Source organism: Pinus tabuliformis, chromosome 2_2 (assembly GCF_031772625.1).
Source record: "Pinus tabuliformis cultivar Carrire ecotype Pingquan chromosome 2_2, CPIR1, whole genome shotgun sequence".
Lineage (NCBI taxonomy): Eukaryota > Viridiplantae > Streptophyta > Pinopsida > Pinales > Pinaceae > Pinus > Pinus tabuliformis.
In genome coordinates this window covers 30,578,381-30,602,912 of record NC_142300.1, presented here as the reverse complement: position 1 = coordinate 30,602,912, position 24,532 = coordinate 30,578,381, and positions in this window count along the sequence as shown.

The following is a 24,532-nucleotide window of genomic DNA, read 5'->3' as shown; positions in this document are numbered from 1 at the left end:
AAGGATGTTGATTGATTTGGTTTTCATGTCTTTTGGGCTGATGTGACAAAATTTCCTGCAACGGATTGCCCTTAAAGTACAAAGTTAGAAGCAGTGGCTAGGGATTGAAGTGCTTTACCTTGTGACATGTTTGGATCAAGAACACATTGGTCAATATCATCATATGTTACAATACATATAATCATCATGATATCATTACTGAGGGAGGCATACCCATGCTCAACATATAAGCCAATATTACATGTACAATGATCAAGAAGTCTCGTCCATGATGACATAGTGTTGACCCATGCTTGGATGATTGTCTAAATAATCATAGCCATCATATTTTGTAATCTTGTATGAATCCTGAAATCACAACTTAGATGGATGGAACTAGATCCAGGGTCTTCTACCTCGTCACTCGATAGTATGAGTCTAAGCATGTGAACAAATGAGTTGGAGTCGAACATCGTAGACACCATCTGATTACCGACCAATGATGTAAGTCGTTAAAAAACACAAGAGAAACCACCGATGATGTTAATGGCTCTCAAGGTACTATAGTACAATCTATGTGGTGTGAATGGATGAGCTGAAGTTGAACACCACATCGAATCTTCCGATTGAAGGCCAATAATAGAGAGCTATTACCGAGAGCGAGGAAGCTTTCCATTGAGGTATGCAAGCTCCGAGGTACCAAAGGGAGTTTCTAAGTCAACTGCTTAGATAATGAGATGATGTCGACATGAGCGACCCGTTGCAGGAGGGCCTTGATGTATCCCTCATCAATGACATGAAACGGGTATCAATATTTGAGACATAATGATGCTGATGAAGAGCTGGTTTAGGAGCGTCAGACATGAATGAAGGATTAGGAGTATCATAGCAGATACCAATTGAAGGAATTATCTTGAACATATCGATGACACTTTATGGAGTTGGGAGCATTGACCCAAAACTAAATGCAGAGTCCTTTAACATGGTATGATTAACCAAAAAGGCAAGTAGATTTCCCAACCCATCTGTCATGAAGATGAATTGAAGGAGTGTCATGTTCAAGAGTGACTCACTGCCATTAATAGGCTAAGTACCCTATTTTCCCAGTTTCCCCAACCATTTCTGGTCAGTACCTCTTTATTTTTGACAAGTTTGAGGAGGATAACATGTGGTTGATCTATAAGCTCATCCTTCGGACGAATCCTTCTGAGTATTTTTTATGAAACCTTAGAAGGAGTAGTTTGGTCTCGTCATGTTTGAGGAGTCCAACATTCTTTGATGATTTTACGAGTTTAGTGAAGGTATAACTCGAATTATTTTTCATGTTTATATAGTTTAAAAAAGAGGCAAAACAAAAACTCCAAAGGTTTCTTTTCGTAAATTTATTCTCTTGAGTTGGTAAATCTACTTGCCTATTTGGTTAATCACACCATATCAAAAACCAGTGCAAACAGTTTTGGGTCAATGTTTCCAAATCATAAAGTATCATCGATATGTTCAAGAAAAGTCCTTTAGTTGATATCTGCTACAATACTCTTAAGCCTTCTTTTATGTATGTCGTTCCTAAACCGACTCTTCATTAGCATTGTTTTGCCTCAAACCTTGATACCTGTCTCGTGTCATTGATGGGGGATACATCAAGGCCCTCCTGTGACGGGTCACTTCCTATTGACATCAACTCATTAACTAGGAAGCTGACTTAGAAAATCCCTTTTGTACCTTGGATCTCATATACATCAATGTCAAGTTTCCTTGCTCGGCGAAAGGTCCTCATCATTGGCCTTTGACTGAAAGATTCTATGTGGTGTTCAACTTCAGATCATCTATTCACACCACATAGATTTCACTATAATACTGATGAGCCTCATAATTGGGTAACTATATGGGCCTTAATACACCTCCAAGATTATTTAAATAAACTCTTCTCATAATTCCTTACATATTTTAATTATATTTTTCTTAATGAGATGAGTAAAAGTAAGATGTTATGTCTAGTGGTCTAATGTGCACTGATTGCAGGTTTTTGAGAGAAAATCATGGCAATTTTTGCTAATTAAGGGTAGAAACTCGAATGAGACAAGGAGGATAGTTTATAGGAGATAGATCCTCCTCATTTAATCCTCACTTATTCGAATATTCCTCAATCAAATCACACTAGCTTGGAGTTGCAAGAACTAAGTCATGGAGATCATGGGCAGTTGAGCTAGTGACAGTTAAGAGCCAATTCATCTTGAGTTCGGGAGCCAAGCCTCCATAGATTTAAGGAAGTCATTGGAGACTTCAATTGTATAAATAAAGAGGCCTAGAGCCTCATTAGGATTCATATTTTTTTTTATATAAGAGCACTAAGCATTTTCGAGTTCAAGCTTTGTGGCAAAACATTGTTATGTAATTTTTCTAATATGATAATGAGAAGGAGCATTTCCTTGATCCGAAACTGATTTGAATCAGAGGGCTAAAGCTCTTGGGTTAGGGCCCAACCCTAGCAATAAATACTCCTCTTCTTGTACTTGTATGCTTAGGCGATTTCATAGATTAATGGTTGAAATGGTTTTAGCATTGGTTCATTGCAAGTAGTTGTGAATTTGATTAGTTTGCTTCCATTTGTGCATTGATTTAGCAGTAGCTTAGAAAGACAAAGGAATACCAAAAAGGCTGATACAAGGTGGATTTGGCCTCACTCCTCCCTTCAGGGACCATGGTTTAAGGAAAAACTCCTATTCAGCCCCAAAAAGACATAATTTTGATTTCCCATAGAATTTAGGGTTTCTGCTACTTAGCCCATCATCTTTTCTGTTTTCAAGAATAGGATTCAATTGTCATTTCTGATATCCTCAGCCTTGTATTAGATCTCATAGTATTTCACATTATTTTGTAAGTATTTCTATGCATGAAATCGACAACTAGATAATGAAATTCTGTTTTCTTAAGTTGATTGAAAATCTTTCTTGTTTGACATGACTCATGGATAAATGCCAGTGATTGATGCAGTGCAAGAGTTTCTATAGTGCAAGAATACCTCATGACCATCAACCCTAGCCTAATGTCATCCATCCATGATCACCAAAAGACACCAAGTCCCTCAACTAATTCATCATTCCATAAGAACAACTTTCCAGGTTTGTTGAGCAAATCCAACCATCTTCCAAACTCTGTTTTGAGCTCTGAAGAAGTCCTAGCCACTCCCTTGCCTTATTTATTCCATCATTCACCTTCCCTAAGCCCTATACCACCACTTCTATTGCTCTCAACCAGATCTTGTAGGAATATAGGGGATCCTGTAAGAGTATTAGGACATCCCGTAGGAAGCATTAGGACATCCTGTAGGACGACCTGTAGTGGCTTGTTTTGAGGCCAATTTGTGGAAAAAGCATCCTAGAGGATAGGAGAAGACCCCTAATTTCCTCCCAAGCCATATAACCTTTCACCACCATCTCTAACCCACCTGCCACATCACCAAGAGGATTTAGCATTCACATTTTCACAAAAAAAGGACAAAAATAAAAATGAGTTATTGTGTTCATTCATATGCACAACAATAGAATGTTTGGTTATTTCAGATTGCATGCCTAGGACAATTAGGATTACACACATGTTAAATTAGAATTATTTTGAAGCAAAATCTCTTAGCAATTAGTTAGATGAGTGGTGTGTTTAAGCATTTGATTTCAGTCTTTCCTTACTACAATAGACAATATTTCAGTTTTCCCAATTAGTGCAAAATTCCTCTTTCCTCATTAGTAATCAAGCTTCTTTTGAATCAATAGAAAGCTAGTTTGAGAAGCCATAGTGGTCTATCTCCAGCTCAGCAATGACAAAGAGTGTAACCATCGCATCTTCTAGTGTATACAACACTGTCACCTCCAAGTTTGTACGAACCCCGGGTTGATAAAGTAAAGATGGTAGCCCCAAGGAGTTGCAGCATTCTTGTTGCAATACTGGTGCTCATCACTTTTTGGTGTCGTTGCCGGGGAGGTGTCTGAGTAAGATGTGATTTCTGCTTTCTTTCTTCCATTTCTTGTCTTTGAATTTCTGCTATTAGCTTCATTTCTGTAAAAGTAATTGTAAATTTGTTTGCTTTCTTTTCCATTCTGCAAGTGGGATTTCATTCAACAGTTAGTTTCCATTCAGTTCGTTATTTCAATTCTGCAATTAGTCTCAAAGCTTTAAAAAAACACAAAACAAAACAAAAAACACTTCTTTCATGCCTAGTAGGAATATGGATAACTTAGGAAAATTTCTACTAAATACCCCCACCACTTCAAACATCCAACCTTCCCTCTTCTTCGATGGCTGTGAATTGGAGGACCTCTTAGGCGAACAACCATAGCTTTTTGAAGATCCTACAGGGGGAGAAGAAGAAGGAGAATCCATTCCAACTGACCTAATGGCTGAAAATAGAAACGACAGAGGAGATAGAGAAATAATTGAGGTTGCTTTTCCCATCAGAGACACTAATGGGGATACCAAGATGAAAAACATAAGCTCCTCTTCTCTTCCTCATTTCCATGGTATGAACTCAGAAGATCTATATACTTTCTTGTTTGAGTTCGCTGTCATATGAAAAACTTATGATTACACCACTGATGATCGGAATTTGAAATTATTCCCATCCACTCTCAAGTATGCAGCTTTGCACTGGTTCATGGGTTTACCCGGAGATAACATCACAACCTGGGCTCATATGTAGCAAGCCTTCAACAGTAAGTATCGGGACCACTGCAGGTCTAAAGACACTAAAGAGGAAATTTCTAGAATGACATTGGGGCATGATGAATCCTTGGAGGATTATGAGGAAAGATTCCAGCTTAGCTACAAAAGGGCTAGGTGCACACTTGACCCTGAGTCACTGAAGCTAGTCCTCAAAGGGGTAAGGGAGGATATTCTGGATACCCTAAACCTGCTTGCAGGTGGGGACATCTACCAGCTACCTTATGAAGATATCAATACTATCTTTAAGAACCATTCTAGGGTAGCTAGGAAAAAGGGTAGGGGTAGTGAACTAATGGCCAACTCATCGTCTTCCAACACATCCATAAAAGGTGAAATTGGAAATATGCTGGAAGATTTCAAGAGTGAAATGTTGCAAACCCTTTCCCTACAGATGGACGCTATGCACATTAAGAGGAAGTAGGAGGAAGCAGAGAGAGAATTAGCCATATTCTGCCCTAGATGCACAAGGAGGCACCCTAGGAATGAATGTCCATTAAACTTGATAGAAATCTGCTCGGTCTGTGAAGAAAACCACTCCACAGGCAAGTTCCCTTCTTTACCTAGACTAAAATTTGTGTATCAGGGAACTGAAGGGGTGATTGAACAACTCTACTACACAAATCAAATAAGACCTCATGGGCCTCGACCATACCAGTAGGACATGCAAGGGTCATCCTATGCATACTACAACCCTAAACAGAACACATCCAGTCCCTCTTGGGCCCCCCCTGCTCATCCTTCCTGGTCTACACCTTCTCCTTGGTCTTTTGCACCTCAGTACCATTCCCAACTGACCAACCAGTCATTTCAGCCATATACTCTGCCACAGCCTCAGTGGAATGCACCACCCTAGGGGTGGAGGCCCCATACAACAATGCTCCAAATTTATTGCCTTCACTTCCTATTCAACCATAACTTTTACACCTTGCTCCACCTAAACAACCTCAGATGTCTTTCTAGCCAAATCCAAACCCGAACAACAGACAAGCACATCAAGTATACAATGGAGAGACATTCTACCCTGCTTATGTTGTGGAGATTCAGGAAATCAACCTAAGGTCTAGGAGAGTGCTCCCGGATAACTAACCTCCATATCCACCTAGGGAGAGTGAGGAGGAAAGAGAGGAAAGTATGCCTAGAGTGAATCCACCACCATTTCCTGAAAGATTAACTCAACCAGTCCAACCTACCCCGGAAGAGAATGAACTTCTAGGTCAATTGAAAAATCGATGTGTCAAAATTCCACTTATCCAAGCCATTAAGGATGTACCTATTTACAACAAGCTGATTAAAGAGAAGTGTTTTAAATGTCCAGGGAGGAAAAAAAGAGACACCCCTACCATTAATGTCATTGGACAACTGTCCGACTTGATGCTGGGGTAGGTAATTTGTCAAAAGTATTTAGACCCTAGAAGCCCTGCAGTAGATGTGCACATCAATGGCACCATTGTCCCACATACCTTGATTGATCTTGGGGTTGCCATTAATGTAATGACTAAGGACACCATGTTCAAGCTCAATCTCCAGGGTTAATTAAGAAATACCACAACAGTCTTGCAGCTTGCAGACCATTCCACAGTAGCCCCTGAGGGGATTGTTGAGGATGTGATGGTCTTCATCGACTCCTAGGAGTACCCTGCAAACTTCCTAGTTCTCCAGCCTAAGGCCAAGCTTAGTGGTTATCCTCTCATACTTGGGATACCCTAGTTAGCCACTACCAATGCCTACATCAGCTGTAGGGTTGGAAATATGACTATCAAAAATGGGCATCTGTCTAAGAAGTTGGTCTTATGCCCTCCTGCTCAGCCATCCTTAGAGCATGATTTACCTTTATGTCTAGAAGAGGAGGAAGAAGATGAAATATACTCATCCCAACTCTATACCCTAGAAACTGCCATGGGAGGAGGACATCCAGATGAAGATGATTTGATTGAATGCATACTCCAAAATCCAACTCCCAGCACCTTGTCCTTAGGGGAAGTAGTAAAGGAAACCAAGAGCAACCATCAGATTGATCTATGCTTAGCTAATTCAAACCCTACTCGTGTCAAAACAATAGAATTCAGCCCTGAGAGAACTTTGAAAATCAACCCTTCTTTCTGTACACCAAGAAGAAGAGTTTTGCAACATGCTAAGGGAACATCTCGATGACTTCACTTGGAGTTACAAAGAAATGAAGGGAGTGCACCCCTCAGTGTGTACTCACCACATTTATATCAAAGAAGGTTGCAAACCAGTCCAACAAACCCAAAGGAGAATGAATCCAATTCTCAAGGATATAGTCAAAGAAATGTAAAAGCTGCTGGATGCAGGATTCATTTACCCTATCTCGGACAGTAAGTGGGTTTCTTCTTTGGTGTTGGTTCCAACGAAAAATGGGAAGTGGAGGATTTGTGTTGATTATAGAGAGTTAAACAAAGCAACAAAGAAGGACCATTTCCCTCTATATTTCATTGACAAATTGTTAGATGGCCTGGAAAGGAATTTTTTTTCTCTTTCCTAGATGGGTTCAATGAGTACAACCAAATCCAAATCAACCCAGAGGACCAGGATAAAACCACCTTCACATGTCCTTGGGGTACCTTCACCTATAGGGTCCTTCCTTTTGGCCTATGTAATGCCCCTGCCACTTCCTAGAGGGAAGTCCTGAGTATCTTTGTTGAGCTAGTCCATGATGTAGTAGAAATTTATATGGATGATTTTACACCCTATGGGTGTGATTTCCAGGAGGCTCTATCCAACTTAGGTAAGGTGCTGAACAAATGCATTGAAATGAAATTGTCCCTTAGTCCCGAAAAATGTGAGTTCTTGATGACTGCAGGGGCTATTCTAGGTCATTCAATATCCCAAAAAGGACTTTAGGTGGATTCAAATAAGATAGCCATCATCCAAAGGGTCCCACCTCCGCAAAAACAGAGGGATGTTAGAAGTTTTCTAGGTTTAGCTAGATATTATAGGAGATTTATAAAAGACTTCAACAAGTTAGCTTCTCCTTTATTTGGGTTATTGACCAAAGACTCTGAATTTTTATGGTCAGAAAGCTGTCAAGAGGCCTTGGACACCCTGAAGGACAAGTTGACCACTGCACCTATTCTCTGAGGCCCAAATTGGGCCCATCCTTTCCATATACATGCTGATTCCTCTCACAACACCATAGGAGCAGCTCTAGGCTAGATAGATGACAAGCTACATTATGCCATTTACTTCATTAGTAAGAATCTATCAAAAGCTGAGCTGAACTACACAATGACTAAAAAGGAGCTCCTAGCTGTTGTGCATTCATTAAACAAATTTAGGCATTACATTACAGGTTACCAAACATTTGTACATACTGACCATGCTGCAATTAAATACTTGATGAATAAACCTGATGTAAATGCCCAAATTATTAGTTTTTTACTTTTATTGAAACAATTTGATTTAACTATTATTGATAAGCCTGACAAGGAGAATGTTGTTGCAGATTTTTTTATCCAGATTGACTTTGCCTGCAAGGGAGGAAGGAATGGTTGATGATCAGTTACCGGATGAACACTTATTCTCCATTTCATTTCTCTCTCCATGGTTTGCTGACATAGAAAATTACTTGGTGTTTGCACAGTTTCCACCAAATTTGTCCTCCAAGGAAAAGAGCAAGATTGTGAGGAAGAGCACCCCATTCACTTGGATTGGGGGCAACCTCTTCAAACTAGGCCCAGATCAAATTCTGAGAAGATGTGTTAGGGAGGAGGAAGTCTTTGACATCCTTCTAACCTGTCATGATGGGCCTTGTGGAGGTCACTTTGCAGCCAAAAGGACAACATTCAAAGTGCTACAAGATGGTTATTACTGGTCCACTCTTCACCAGGATGTGAGGAGGTATACTAGTCAGTGTGATCGACGCCAAAGGATGGGGAAATGATGGGCCTTTAAATTAGACATAAATTAAGGGCCATGCCTCTAAATTAAGCATAAATTAAGACCTATGACCATCATTCAACACATTAAACCTCTATTTTTTCATTACATAATGCATTTTTAACTTTAATATATTCATTAGGAAGGTTTATGAATAATTGCATATTTGTGCTTAATATTATTTATTTTTGAGGAATATTATGAGAATATTGGGCAGATTATGAAGATTTGGAGGAGGAGATAATTTAGGGACTTGCTCCCTACTGCAGGAGGATCAATATTAAATAATAAATCAACAAGATATTATGGAATTATGGCACAGATTGTGGAACTCCAATGATTGAGAAAATCTAGGAATGTGTTCCCTGTCATTTAATGCAGATTCCTAGTATTGGGAACTAGATCCACTAATCAAGAGATTTTGGTGGGAAAGTTTCCTCCATTCATGGGAAATGATTCTAATAATTTTTTATAAGTACCAAGTCGAATTTTCCTCTAGGGATAGATTTTCATTAGTGTTATTGTGGAGAGAAATTGTAGTTTTGCAACTCCATTGTATTTTCTTGCAGGGATGTAATTGTATTGATGAAAATAATGAAGATTGGTGTCATGTTCAACATATAAATCTTTTTCTCCTGCATAGGTCTCTGAGTTTCCTTGGGCTTGGCCATCCCAGGAGCTTCAAATCCCTTTTGTATCATTTTCTTTCATTATTTTCACTTCTTATTCACATGCATCTCTTGTTTTTATTTCTTTCTATTTCTGCATTTAGCATTAATGATTTCTTGTTGTAGGATTGAGTTAAATGGTTAATGTAAGTTATTTTGAAGTATCACAAGCATCATTTCATCCTTAGAAAATATTTGGAAGATCATAGTAATCATTGAGCTACTTGGATTAGCTTTCTTATTCCCAAATCTAGATTTTTGGAACTCCTTTGTGGCAAAGAACAATAAATTTCTTCTATTTTTTAGAGCATGCTAACGAGCTTCAATCAAGTTGGTTCCACTTGCATTATATCACAAAAACATTCTAGTTCATAAAAAAAAATAACCCCATTGAATTTTCCCTTGATTAGGTTAGGCATTTGATAGATTTACTAGCTCACTAGTTCTCGAATTTCTAGATTTTTGACAAGTAATTTTCTGCTACTTTTTAGCATAGGTTAACAGAGGTATTTTTGAGTGATTCCACTTGGAATAGGGACCTAAGACATCCTAGTAAATAAAAGAATTTGTCCCATCCAATTTGGATTTGATTTTATTAGTCATTCGATGAATTATAATTTCATATAGTAAATCTGTAACATCCTGTTGTAAATTAGGGGATCCTGTAGGAGAACTATGGGATCCTATAGGAGAACTAGTACATCATGTATGAAAACTTGTAGCGGCCTGTTTTGAGCCCAAATTGAGAAAAATCATCATTGAAGCTGGGATTAGGCCCCTACTTGACTTCCAAGCCATCAAAATCATTGTACACCTCTTCCTACACACCTGTCTCCCCTCCCAAAGGTTAAGGAAAGAGTAGCATTGGCATTTATAAAGCAAAAATATTAAAAAAATGAGTTCTTTTATATTTACAAATGCACACAACAGTTAGTACACTCTAGATCAGATTTCATGCTTAGACATGACATGTCACAAATAGGTTTAAAATAGGGTTCTTTTGCAAGAAAAGTGTGTTAATAAGTAGATAGAGGATTTCATGTTACTTTACAAACATTTTTAAATTAAGTCTTTCATTCCTGCAAATAGGCAACATTTCTTTTCTCTCATGACAGCAAAGGAAGGAAACATTGTATGATGCACATGTAGTTCCAATACCTCTTAAGTTTGTATGAACCCCAGGTTGATAATTAAAGTCCGTAGCCTTGGGAGTTGCAACATTCTTGTTGCAATACCGAGACTCATCACTTTTTGGCGCCATTGCTGGGGAGGTGTCAAAGTATGCATTGTTTTCTTCCCTAGTTGATTAATTTATTTTTTACGTTTTGCAAAAACAAAAAAATAATTTCCTTAGGCATATTTCATTTCAAAAATAGAAAATTTCATTGCATTAGTGTTTTCATTCAATCATAAAAACAAAAAAATCTCCAACACCAACTCACCCCCCATTTGATCACATGGTGTAGTAAGAGCCACATCACCATTCACTTTTGCAAGTAGAAGAAGCAAATGGAAAAGGATGTAGAAGAAATGGATGGAGAAGATAACAATGAGGAAGATCCTCTCAGATTTCCCATTCAAGATATTGATGGTAGTGTGCACATGAAGAACATCCCTCCATATTTTCTTACAAAATTTCATGGTCTAAGGTCAGAGGATCCAGAAACCTTTCTCTTTGAATTTTAAATTGTTTATAGATATTATGGTTACTTATTCAAAACTAAAAAATTGAGATTGTTTCCAGCAACATTGAAGGATAGAGCTCTTAAATGGTTGATGGTTTAGGGACCAAATCAATAAGATCATGGAATGATATGCATAAAATATTTCTAGACAAATATAAAGATCATGATCTTAAAGAAGAAATATTTAGAATGAATCAAAGAGAAGATGAGAGTCTAGAGGATCTAATAGATATGTTCATGTATAATGTTAAGAGGGAAAAACTACATCATTTAGGATTCGACGCACTAAAAACCCTCTTACTTAGAACAATTAGGGATGAGTGGATTGATCTCCTTGGTCTCATGATTAGAGTTGATGTATACCAATTATGATTTGAAGAAATTTTTGAAACATGCAAACACGTATCAAGAGGAAGGGAAAGAGTAAGTCAACCAGCTTCAAGATCGGTAAGTGAAGCTAAAATTGGAAATTTGTTTGATGATTTTAAAACAGAAATTCTTAGCAATATAACCAAACAAGTAGAAATGTTCAGAATGCAAGATGAAGAAAAAGAAGATGTTGATATTTGTATTGTCCATGCAGAATCACATGATTTTAAACATTGTCCATCATTACCAAGGTTGAAGGGAGTTTATCAAGAGGACAATGGAGCAAGTCAATTGCCAATGCATCTATGTTATCTAGCTCCAAGAGGACTATGGCAACCTAGTCAACCTAGTATGATGCAAGAGTCCAATTCACAATTTCAAGGTTAAGCATATCCACCTCAAAGTAATTGGAACACACCCTTTCCTTGGCAACATTGGTCATCTCAACCCCAAAAGCAATCTTGGTAAGAAGGTTGGCAAGGAACTTATGGGAGCCATCCACAATATCCTCAATATTTTCCTCAATATCCTCCATACCCAACTCCATGTTATCCCTACCATTCAACTCCACCCCAACCACAACCCCAACCACATCCCCAACCACATCCATCTCAAATATTCACTCCCACTCAACTAGCTATACCACCATTTCCAAACCCACACATTGAAGTAGCTCAGCCCACTTACAATGCTGAGGTACAACACTTCCAAACATATCCTCTTGAGATCAATGGTATTCACCATAGCTCAGGAAGAGTATTACAAAAAAGAGATTATCTTGATATCATTGAAGGACCACATCAAGAAGAAGAAGATTCAAATGAGAATACCATAGAATCATGGGTTGCGCTTGATGAAGAGCAGACATAAAAAATCAGAGATCGAGAGAGCTCCTTCACGGTTACCATCAAATCCTCCATGCATTCAAGAGAACAATCAACAAAAAGAGGAAGATTTGAAGGTCATGGTAGAAAAATACATGAAGAATGATCTAGATAAGCAAGAAAACCAAGGGCATGAAAGTTATATTGAGGTTTGGTTCCAGACAGTCACTAAGTTACAACAACACTCTCTTCTTCAATTGTGCTTGATATCATCAAAGTAAAAGCATTTTATCAATCAAATCTAGGTACATGTCAAAGCATACATTTCAAGCCTCCACATCATTTTGTCTATCATCTTGATGTGCACATGGCTCCATTAGAAGCATTCTTATACTTGAAAGTGATTTTGTTTTTCAAGTAGGGTAGGGTATGTCAGGCGGAAAGAGTCGATTGTGCGGACACAACCAACCTCCCTAGGAGCCTAAGACTCTCTAGTGACAAACAAGACAAACAAGAGCAATCCTTCTCTAAATATGCATTCACTATATAAGAAATCAAGTGTTTAGATCCTACCTGTAATCCAACGCAGTTGTAGCAGTCCAGCTCCACTGATCCGGATGAGCTCCTCCTTCACTTTGAAACCTGCATCCACTAACAATCAAACAATTAAATAGCACTTGATAATCTCATAGAATAAAACATATTTAACACATAGACCAAGGAGTACATGAAACAACTCATAAATAACAAGTTATTGAGAAGAATGGACTCATTTGCATTAATAGGAAACAAAAGGAACAATTACAACCTGAGCCTTGGTGTTGTGCAAGTCCCTCCCAGGGTCCATCAAGAGTTCTCCTTTACTTTGACAAAGCTCACCCACTTCCAAATAGAACAAGCAAAGATGGCAATCTCTCCTCACAAGCTTCTAAATGGGAGTCCTAATTCCAGCAGCATCTACCCTTAGAAATGTATAGCTTCCAACCTCTCCTCCTTCTGGCCCAATGCCTGTATTTATAGTGCTCAAGAGGAAGTTAATCAGGTCCACCATCAATGGGATAATCCCCTCTTTGGATGGGATAGCTCCCTCATTGATGGGATAAGTTCCTCTTTGGTAGGGGTACATGAACCATCTGGAGGCGCTCAATACACGTCGAACAACCTTCTAGAATGCCCTAGAAATGACCACAAGTAACTTTTTAAAGATGAAACTTGCGCATTTTGACCTTTACAGGGGGACGCACCTGCCCCTTTACATACAGAGCGTACAAGGACGCAGCTTTTGTGAACATTGGGTGCGTACCCGCAGGTAAGGTTGAGAGAACCTGCGTACCCAGAGATAAATATATTGATAAAGACTTTCTCTCTTTTTGGAGTTTGACATGGAGAGCAGAGGCATAAGACTTGCCCAGGAGGATAGCATGACTGTTGATAGAGCCATACTAACTGCAAATAGCCATGGTGACATTTTTTAGTGTAACAGATTGCCCCCTAAAGTGCGAAGCCTGTAATAGATTAGGGTTTTGTATTATCTAGGAAGGGTGAAGCGCTTTATCATTTCAAGGATTATCTCGTGGAGAGCCTGGTCAGAACCTGCAATTTTCAACACAAAATACATGTATAAGATTATATCATCACTGAGGTAGGCATTCCCATACTCAGATCAAAACTTTAACTAACAGACTAACTATTCTGATACAGGAATGATCTTGTAGTACATCACAATCATAGACTTTTGTAGACACAGTATGGGCGCAACCATCTGTTTATGATTAGTCTACTTAGATAATGAATACAAAACTCCTCGCAGCCTGGATGGTGGAAACTAGATCCAGGGTCTTCATTTCTACTTCCCGAATTGGTACGATTCTAGCCATGCGAATAAATGAGTTGATGTCGAACATGGTAGAAACCACTTGATTACCAGTCGATGATGTAAACTGTTAACAAGTGTGAGAGAGACCACCAGTAATGTCAATGGTTCTCAAAGTACCCAGTACAATCCATGAGATGTGAATGAATGAGTTGATGTCGAACATTTCACGGAATCCTTCGATCGAGAGTCAATGATGTAAACTGACATCAAAGGCGAGAAACCTGCCATTGATGCATGCAGACTTCAAGGTACTGACGATTTCTAAGTCATCTCTCTAGATAATGTGTTGATGTCGATAGAAAGCGACTCGTTGCAGGCAAGCCCACAACACGAAATCATTGTTCAAGTTGAAGAAATGTTGTTGTAAGGACTGACTCAGGGATGGTCAAATGGATGACAAGTATTTTGCAGATGAAAGTTTTGCTTGCAGACCTCTTGAACACATAACGACACGACAGATGGCTTGGTGATGAGTGACTCAAAGTTAATCCCCGGAACCCGGCTGAAGAATTTCAAAGTGGTTTGATCAACTGTGAGGTAAAGGATTTCCCAACCCAGGTGAATGAAAAGTGTCATGTTCAAGAGTGGTAATAAAGTTTCTTCTGAGACAAAAGATAACAAATAGGCTCATTCTTCTCTCTTTTCCCCCACCATTTCTGGCAAGTACCTCTTTATTTTTAACAAGCTTGAGGAGGATAACATATGCTTGATTATAAGCTCATCCTTCGGATGAGTCCAACCTAGTTTTGATTCGAACCCTAGGAAGGAGTGGTTCGTTCCTGTTTGTAATTGAACAGGTCCTTTACTGTGAAGTTTTAACGAGTCCAGTATAGGAGAAATTCGGCGTTTTTCAATTTTAGAGAGTCTGAAAAACTTAAGAAGAGTCCAAGTTGAACTTTTTCGTAGATTTGTGTCCCTCAAGCCCGAAAAAGTATAAAATAATACTTGGGGGAACCGCTTGATCTTGCGACCAAGGAGTAATTTCATAATTAGTGCCACTGACCTGAAAAGTAAAAAGCGATCAAGGACATGTCGTTTTATTTCCAGTATCGAGTTTGAAACGACAAAAACCCGACAATCTTTTCCTGATTTTACGGTCAGAAAAGAGCTATAAGGGGATCGTCTTTTAATTCCGTTTTAACGAGTGTAAAAGAAACGCTCGGCAATCTTTTCATATTTTAGGAGTCAGAAAAAGGGCTTAAAAGATGACTCTGATATTTTGGTTCGTGAAAAATGACAATTTTCCCTCTAAATCCCTTTGTCCTGCACAAGAACGACACATTACTCATACCTGTTTAAGATAGGCAAAAATGCATTGAAAAATATCCTTCCATGGTGAAAAATAAACAAACCTAGCATTCATTCATCCAAAAAACCTATAAAAAGACTTTTTACCATGTCATTTTTACCATTTTACTGTTGAGGTTGAAAAAAGGGCTTTTGGCAAGAAACTTCCCGTGGTCGCTGCGGAGAATCCGACCGTCAGAATCGAACGTCGTCTCTTCCAGGTATTTCACAACATCCTCCTCTTCAATTTCATCTGATTAAAATTTTGTTTTAGGTTTTAGTTTTGGTTTTTGGGGGGTTTTGGGTTTTAAAATCCGCTCTGCGGGGTACGCAGGTGCCCTAAGGGTGACCTGCGTCCCCCGACCTTTTCCTACACAGGAAAAAGGTCGGGGTACGCAGCCCACCTTCAGTCCAGCTGCGTCCTGACGCTCTGTGTCCTAAACGCGGGGTGCGTCCCCCGCGAAGGGCGGAATTTGAAACCCCAAACCCCAAAAATAACCATTTGAAATTTCCCAAACTAATTCTAATCTTTATTTCTTGGTGTGTAGGGCACTCACCATGTTGGATTGGAGAGAAAGAGAGCACGAGGACGTTGATTTAGCCGCAATTAATCATCAACCTTCCATTGATGCCCTAAAAGCATGCGGACTATATAAATACTGGGCCATACCTGGCATGAGGGCTCAGGTGAGATTCTTGGAGTGGCTGGTTGAGAGATGGAACATTCATGAGCAATGCTTTTACATCGGAGGGCACCAGCTCGAGATAGAGCCCTCTGACATATACTTTCTCACTGGCTTGCCAAATAGGGGCGAGCAACTCAATCTAGTCGGGACTAGGCCGGGTGGCCAATCCCTTGCTAGTCTCCGGGCAGACTGGTGCATACCCAATCAACAACATGCGAAAGGCGTAGAAATCAAACACATCTCTCGGCGTGAACTCAAGGTTATAGCTTTCACGGTTACCAGAATTTGCGGTGCAGCCGCTTTACATATTGCCACCGGGTCCCAAATGCGGATGGCGATTGACTGTTTCTGAGGCACCATCTTCAACTGGTGCGATGCTGTGTCGGCCAATATGAAGGGCCAACTGACTAGGGCAAAGAGCGGACAACTGAAGACCTTTGGATATGGGCCTTTAGTTGTGAGCTTTGCCTTAGAGAGAGTTCCGATGCTGATCCCTCAGCAACTCACTGTTGATATCTTGGGTCCTCGGGAGCCAAAGCTGATACGATGGGTTACGGTGATGGCCCGGCATCCTGACGAGGGCACGGCAGTAGTTCGATTCCCTGATGGTTATTTTCACTGGTTAGAGGACCAGGTTTTTTCGATCCAGGACTTTCCGTATGTCGGAGTAGATTTTCGAGGTGATCCGGACATGGTTCTTCCACAGGGAGAACAATGGGACGACAGAGGTACTTTATTTTTCACAAGTTTTAAATTTATCTATTTTTTTTTTGTTTTTATATATATCGTCTCAAAACTGACAGTAAAAATTTTCAAAATGCAGATGTTGGTCCACAGCGCCCAGCCAACCTCCGGCCTTTTGAGAAGAGACATCCAGTTGCACCGGTACCGGCTCCACAGGACGTGGCTGCAGAGTCACTAGCTGAGTTGGAGCAAGATCTAGAGCGTCTGACGGTGGATATACCTGAGACTACCATAGATGATATTCCTATCAGACTTCAGCGCTATGTAGTCGTAGTCCCTGGACCGTTTAGGAGGTTTTTGTGTAAGGTAGCCCGTGCAGTGGTGTCGTATAGGGAGCACCACCAGTGATTGGCTAGTCACTTTTGTAGACACATATGACATTTTTGGCTTTTGTACTTATCATTTTTGCCGATCATAAGGTGTTTTTCAACCTATGATCGAAGACAATGTATATTTTTTGACACACTCCTATCTATATATATATCACTATTACCGGCTTATCTTGTTTAACATATGTGATGAAATGTTTTTAAATTTACTTGCATGATTATCGTAAATGTCTGTCCAACATTCGAGAAGCAATTGCATCTGCTAATGTATTTAAAGACCTTGGAATATGCTGATATTCAATGTAATCAAATTCACGTTCCAAGAGACGCACTCTAAAAAACAACCTTAATAACACAGGATTTCTAATGGCATATACTCTATTAAGCTGTAATACAACAAGTTCAGAATCTAACCTCACTATCAAACGTCGAATTCCAAATGAAATAGATTCGGATAATAATTCAACCACTGCACTGTATTCTGCAATGTTGTTCGTTGTTTGACCGAGGCTTACCCCATGCATAGAAACTAACTTGTCAGAGGGCGAATAGATAACCCAAGCTGCGAAAGAGATATTCCGTGTACTACGACAAGCACCATCAGCAAATCCGATGTATGTTTGGAGAGGCGTCGACATCTGCAATATCAAGAGTAAAACCAAGATAAGCCAGAATAACGACGAAAAACATACCTTCTAAGCTAAGCACACTGACTAAACTAACAAACATACTAGCTAGAAAGAAAACCTAACCTAACTAAAATTCTCCATACCCAGCATTTAAGCATAATACCTCTTTAGGTAAAGTCCATTTCTGGGTTTACCCAAAGAGTCCCCATCAAAATCTACCAGCTCATAAGCCCCTTTTGCTAGCTTTCGCTTTACAATGTAGGGTCCATGCCACATAGGAACGAATTTTCCAGCACCTAGCTTATCGTTAGCTTGATCATATAATAGCACTAGGTCTCCCTCCGAAAAACTTCGAGGGGTCACATTTCTATCATACTGAGCTTTCATTCGCTTCGCGTGAGTCTCGATTGCCAATGCAGCGTTACGTCGAGTCTCATCTAATTTAGCTAAGTATAACAAACGCTTCTCCTCTTCGGAAGTAGCTGGAAGTAATTCGACAGCCATTTGAAGTGATGGGATTTCGCATTCAATGGGTAACACAGCTTCCAAGCCATAAACTAGCTGGAAAGGAGTGAACCCTGTTGAAGTTTTCACTGAGGTTCGGTATGCCCATAGCGCTGAAAATAACATGTTGTGCCAATTCGACCGATGAATACCAATGGTTCGTCGGATCATGATAACCAGAAATTTGTTGATAGACTCAACCAAACGGTTGGCTTGCGGATAATAAGGAGTAGAGCTATCGTGGCGCAAACCAAGCTGGCTTGTAAGCTCGGTCATCATGATGTTTCGAAAATGGCTCCCATGGTCAGTGATGATTGCTTGTGGGACACCAAACCTAGTTATGATATGATTGAATACGAAAACTGCAGCTGTTTTGCCGCTTGCGTCGAATGTAGGCATCGCCTCGGCCCATTTAGTAAAATAATCAACCGCGAGGATGATATACGCATGCCCCCCGGCCGAGTGAGGGTTACAAGTAATAAAATCGATACCCCATTTGGCGAATGGACCAACGGCAATTATAGGGTGGAGAGGAGCAGGTGGTGCGCGCATCTTGCGATCAAACACTTGACAGTTGTGGCACTTCCGGACTGCAATGATACAATCTTTAAACATAGATGGCCAGAAATAGCCAGCGCGCAACACCTTCTGAGCTGTGGCATATCCAGACATATGACCGCCACATGCTCCAGAGTGACAATCATTCAAAACCCTCTCAGCCTCTTCGTGAGTTAAGCAACGTCGAAAAACTAAGTCTGCCCCCCGGCGATAAAGTGTATCTCCAATAATCTTGTATTGCTGGGATTGAAACCGAATTTTTCGACGTTCCGACTTTGAAGCTTCAGGCCGAAAGGTTTGGGTTTGGAGATAGATGATTATATCCCCGTACCACGGATCTAAAGTACTGATAAGAAACAAAGATTCGTCCGCAATGGACTCCTCTGCCACAGTTTCTGTGTCAGCACACGGGAAATCACACATCAATTCCGCAAAAACTAAGGATTTCTTAGACTTGGACTTCTCAAACTCCAAGTCGAACTCTTGCAGGATAACGATCCATTTAGAGTACTTGCCCCCTAGCAGTTGTTTTGTCAAAATATAAATCATAGGGTTGCAATCCGAAATGACTGTAGTTTTACAGAGAAGAATGTAGTGACGAAAACGCTGGACAGCTTGAACGGCTGCCAGGGCCAATTTCTCCACATGCGAATATTTTAGCTCAATGGGGTTTAATGTCCTACTAAGATAATATATCACATGTTCCGCTCCGAATTCATCTTCTTGAACTAACACCATTCCAATAGTGGAATGCGAAGCTGCGAGGTATAAGAAGTAGTCCTGGTTGTAGTTGGGAGGATGCAACAACGGTGCATGGGTCAACGCGTGTTTAAGTGCATCAAAAGATTGTTGGGCAATCTCATCCCAAAAGAATTGAGCGTTCTGTTTCAACAACCGTGTAAAACCTTTAGTGACCTCGGCGTAGTTTGGAATGAATCGGCGTAAAAAGTTCGCTTTCCCTTGCAAACTTTGGAGTTGGCGCAAACTTGAAGGAGGAGGCAATTTGATGATAGCTTCGACCTTCGAGGGATCGACGCGAATGCTGGCTTTTGAAACAACAAATCCCAGCAATCGACCCGTCTCTATACAGAACACACACTTGTGGGGATTCAACCGAATTCGATAATGCCTACACCTCATAAAGATTGCTCGTAAGTGGACAAGGTGATCAGCTCGATGTAAAGAATGAGCAGGCAAATCATCGAGGTACGGTTGCACAATGTGCTTGATGTCATGAAATGCGTAAGACATCGCCCGTTGAAAAGTGGCCCCGACATTCTTAAGTCCAAAAGGTAATTTGCAATAAGCAAATGTCCCCCATGGACAAATGAATGCCGTTTTTGGTTGGTCGGCAGGTAGAATATTGATTTGATTATAGCCTGAGAAACCATCCATGAAGGAAAACATCTCACTTCCGGCACAATCATCAATAATTTGATCGATATAAGGCGTAGGATAGTTGTCTTTTGGACAAGCTCGATTTATATCCCTATAGTCGATACAGATTCTTATTGTTCCTTGTTTCTTGTTGACCGGAACAATATTCGATACCCAATCCGTTAACGGGATTGGATAAATGAAACCTGCTTTCAACAGCTTTTCGACTTCTGCTTTAATCGCAGCCGCTTTCCGAGGGTGAATCTGACGCAATCGTTGCCGGACGGGTTTAGCATCCGGGTAGGTATTTATTTCATGAACAACAATGGCAGGGTCGATTCCCGGCATTTCCTCGTAAGACCAAGCAAACACATCGCGGAATTCTTGGAATAGGGCCTTGTAAGTTTGGATTTCATCTTCTGTACATGAGGCACCTATATGAATGTTTTCCTCAATTCCGGGCTTCACTGAAATATCAACGGGAATAGTGCGAGAAATATTCCCTAAATTCAACTCTGAATCAGAATGTTTCGTTGGATTCTGAGCGTCCTTGACATATTCAGCGGTAAAGATAGATGAAAAATCATTTTCAAAAGCATCATCCTTAGGTAAAAACGAAGATCTGTGATGGAGATCTTCCCATGGTAGATCGTCTACACTTAGGATTTCGCGAAGTTGCTCGTCAGATGACACGACTTCGGGAAACGCTATCCGTTCTAAGGTTGATGTGAAAAGTGATTCTTCACTGACCACATTCATTTGGTCGAGCTCGGTTGAACGCGAGTCGGTAAAAGACATGACGGCTTCATAAGCAATTTCATATGGACTCAAAGGCATAGCATCACCGAATGAGTCTATCTCAGATTCAGATGGGACAATCCAAGGATCATCATAAATAATGTTGTCTGATGTAATCATATGAATTGATGCAAATGAAGGGTCTGCGTTGATTGGAGGGAAAGGAAAAGTTCCCAGTAAACCGGAATCTTTAACTAAACCTACGCCAACGTCCCTATAAGGGATTGTCGTCTTACCGACATGCTGGATACTCTCTGAAGAGGCTGGGTCGGATGAAAAGTATGTCAGCTGATCAATTGTCACGATCTTACCGTTATGTGGAAATTTAATTACTCTGAAGACCGATGAAACGACCGCTGTCATAGCATATGACCAACTTCGACCCAAAAGAAGGTTGTAGTCTAGAGGGGCATCAACCACCTCCACATCCAGACTAACGGTTTTACCTTCTACCCCGATAGACAATTCCTGTAGAATACCAAACGGACGGAACCCACGGCCATCAAAGGCCTTAAGGATGGTGGGGGATTGGTTCAACGAAGGAGAACCAAGCGATCTCCAACATTGAATCGACATAATACACGTAGAAGCTCCCTCATCAATCACAGTCCGATGAATAGGCCTGTTTTTGACTATCACTGGAATTTGGAAAGCCATTTGATGGGGTAGACGCGGTGTACTATTTTCTAGATCGAAGATTATCAGGTTCGGGTCCTGAACATCAACAGCTCCGATAGCCGACAAAAGTAATTTTCGTTGTGCTGGGCATGATTGCAGCACTTCTAAAGCCGACATTGCTGAGGGTGAAACAGCTAAGTCCTCAACAATGTTGTAATTCTGGGCTGCTCTCGCATGTGGATTGAAAGCAGACCTTCGAAGTACACCCTTGGCGGGCGGTTTGATTACTAGGTCCGGGTTAGGTTTCTCGATCTGTAGTGGATCGGAACCGGGAGCTGAGGTTGATGGAATAGAATGAGAAGATTCTGCTTCCTTACCATCAACAGGAGCCTTACTACCATAATCTTGCGATCGAGTCGCAATCCTCACATGAGACATCATCAAAATGGGTTCTTCACTGGCAGTCGAGGAAGAACCTATCATCTTACTTTCCTGCTTTGGAAATGGATCTTTTAACACAGCAGGAGTGGGAGAACCTTTGACTATTTTCACAACCTCGACCCGATGAGGGCAATCTCTCGTAAAATGATCCTCTTCACAAATAAGACAAGGATATCGAGGTTTGCGCTTTTCGTCATTGGTTTCCGACTTTTCCGTTTTCTCCTTCGGAGCCTTGTCTGCTTTAGCCTTCTTCTTTCCTTTCTTCTTTCCACCGTTTTTTGATTTGGCCGTAGATGACTCTACAGCGTGAATATCGGCGGAAAGTTCAGGAGAAGACTCTCCTGTCGGGGAATCGGGCAAAGTGATTATAGGAGTAGTTGAAGCCTTGGAAGACTTCTTCTTGCTCTTTGTATTCACGATACCAATCATACCATCAACGGCATGAGATCCCGAAGGAGCAGCAGCGATTTGATTCAATTTTGGAAGATCTGGAATCTTCTCGTGTAACGTACCCGACTGAGTATAAACTAAGTCAAGGTATTGCGCCTGAGCAATGACTTGCTCCTCAGTAACTACTCCGGCCTTAGCTACATCTTCAGTAATCTTCGGTAATAATGATTTAACAAACCATTCAGCTAAGATTTGGTCCGGAATAAAAACTTTCACTAGCCTTCTTCGACGTCTCCACTCATGAATGTGATCAGAAATATACGTGGACGTTGATTGTTTTAGTGAAGTTAATAACTCCGTGCCGTTATCGTATCTGACCGGCAACTGAAAGTGAGTTAAGAACGAGGTAGCTAACTGGCTGAAATTGTAAAAAGAGGCCCGTGGTAACTCAATGTACCACTTGGCCGCGAGACCAATGAGTGTACGCTGGAAAAGACGTAGACGGATCGAATCATCCGAGATAGAATTTGAAGCACACCAGAGGTGGTAAGTCATCACATGATTGGACGGATCCTCTCCAGACTTACCTTCGAACTTGGGTATATCACTGGGCAACTTATTTGGCATTGGCGGCCAGAACGGAAGATATTGAATTGGATCGTTCGTTAGGCGCGTCAAGTCTGGTAAATCCAAAGTTGCGATAAACGGTAACTGCCAGTTAGGATCTCTAAAACTCTGGGTCACAAGACCAGTCCCAGGAGGAGGATATCCAGGATAACTAGGAACAGGAGTCGCATTTGGGATATTATATCCTCCTGGAAAACCAGGATTAACCGGACCATACTGGGGTTGTTGAGGTTGTTGATAAGTGTACCCAGGATACGGTTGATACTGGTAAACTGGCTGTTGGACAGCTTGCCCATGTTGGTACTGTCCCTGGTACGGTTGTTGAACAAATTGAGGTTGAGTAGTGACAACCGTACTTATACCAGGCTGACCTGTAGGCATCTGGACCGTGGTTTGAATCGTAGATCCAGACAATGGTAAAGATGTCTGAGGAGTGGTTGCAGAGACAGTAGAAACTGGAGCTGTCGATACTCCAGAAGTAAGTGCGGCAGATGTAGCGGTAGTTGCAGCAGCCGTTTGAGATGGAGTACTAGGTACAATTGGCGGCTGAGTAACTACCGAAGTTACAGAAGTTTGAACATTTGACTGGACAGGTTGCGGTTGCTGGGGTGGACCAGAAACTACGGGTTGTCCAGCTTGAGGTACCAACTGTAAACTTGGCTGCAACATCTGTTGACCCTGTGATGGATCCCACACTAACATTCCGGGGTATTGACCCGTAACAGGTTGAGGATACTGAGATCCATAACCGGATTGAGGATAGGATTGATAATTGTAAGGTGCAGTTCCCATACCTTGAACATATGACTGACCTTGAGGTGGTTGATAACCTTGACCTGAGTATTGACCTTGAGGTTGATAACCTTGAGGTAAATACGGGTACTGGGGTTGACCTTGACCTTGAGGTTGATACCCTTGAGGTTGATACCCTTGGGGTTGATACCCTTGAGGTTGCCATCCTTGAGGTAAATATTGATATTGAGGTTGACCCTGGGGTACATATTGAGGCTGGGGTTGACCTTGAGGCATGTATTGCACCATAGATACATACTGACCTTGAGGTTGCCCCCCAGACACGATTTGTGTACCTTGAGGTTGCCCCCCAGGCGTTAACTGAGGCTGCCCCCCAGGCGGTAATTGGCCACCTTGAGGTTGGGAAATGGGAACTGAACCTGACATCATGTAAATGTCTCCTACACCCAATGGTATATTACCATTGTTTCTAGCTAATAACCCATGATCAACGGGTTGAGGAGATGCCCCCGCAAAGGTACCAGAAAGTGATTGATACCCAGTAGGAACAGAAGGACCGCCGTGTAAGAAAGATTTAGGAGTTTGAGTAAACACGGACGACTGACCAGACATATTTACAGGAGTATAAATACCTCCAGGTGGAAAAGGAGTACGAGGTGTAGAAAAACCTACCCCTGAGTTGTCTAAATAATTGGTTAACGAAAGGTACCAAGTAGTACTTCTAGGAGGACTGTAAAAGATAGATTCACGCTCCCTGAGATCAATAGTAAGTTGATCTTC